General features: G+C 40.2%; 1 pseudogene; it reads right to left on the reverse strand.

Annotated features, from left to right (window-relative positions):
* Positions 1 to 793: 793 nt before the first annotated feature.
* Positions 794 to 835, reverse strand: LOC131928665 (uncharacterized; annotated as a pseudogene).
* Between the last annotated feature and the right edge of the window lie 206 nt (positions 836 to 1,041).

The following is a 1,041-nucleotide window of genomic DNA, read 5'->3' on the forward strand; positions in this document are numbered from 1 at the left end:
TGTGGTGGAGGTGGCGCAGTATTTTGTGCTGAAGGTTGATCCTTGGGGGTTTACTCTGGAATGAAAGCTTGGCATTGGTTGGTCCAATGTAGAGTTGAGGAGCAGAATTGGCACTCTTGCCTTCTTCCGGCAATTGCTATAAGAATGTTCAGTGATTTATTTTTGTAATTTAATTAAATGTAATGTGGGATGGTTGTCGGTGTATATAGTGAAGCTGCGGTTACTAGTGTGGGGGATCGTAGTTATGGATGGTTCTTTGTTGCTGTAGGGTCGTAATGCTTGCATGAGAGTGGCGTTGTTGAGTGTGGGGGGTACCCATCTAAGAGTCCCATTGATTTTGTTTTTTTCGTGCAGTGTAAAGTGCAGTGTGTATGGACCATGAGTTTTGTGTGTGTTGTGTAACGTGGTAACATCAAAGGCTTGAGAGGTGAAAAACCATGTGTCTGCTCTGCCATAATTTAGAAGAAGGATCTGCTGGTTGCAGATTAGCTGTCTTAAGATGTGGCCTCGCATGTTTGGTTGACCTTTTAAGGAGATCAGAACTTGAATAGTGGGTGTTTCTGTTGGGTACAGGTCTGGGCATTCTTCCTCAGGTAGGTTCAGGATTGCTGTAGTCTTGGCTGAAAAGGATTGGGCCCAGGATTTCATTAAGCCACCCGAACCGTAGTCCGGGTGGCTCCTCTCAAGGTCTCTCGACTCAGAGGGAACAATCAAGGGCGCAACCCCTTTGCTGGCGGTGATAATTTTTGCATACGTAATCGTACTGGAGGTTGACATCGTTCAATTGAGGAAACACGGAAATCTTTAGTAAAAGGCGAAAAATTTAATCGATGTGGAGAGAAACCAAAGTATATATATATATATATATATATATATATATATATATATATATATATATATATATATATAATATATATATATATATATACGCATATAATAACATTCTTTAAATCTAGCAACTAATTTTTCTCATTTATTCTGTAGTGACCTGCAATCTTACGTCGCTTGTCTATATAAACGAAATTGCAATGTCACAGCACA

Source organism: Physella acuta, unplaced genomic scaffold (assembly GCF_028476545.2).
Source record: "Physella acuta isolate Inbredline_101_S28 unplaced genomic scaffold, ASM2847654v3 ptg001529l, whole genome shotgun sequence".
Lineage (NCBI taxonomy): Eukaryota > Metazoa > Mollusca > Gastropoda > Physidae > Physella > Physella acuta.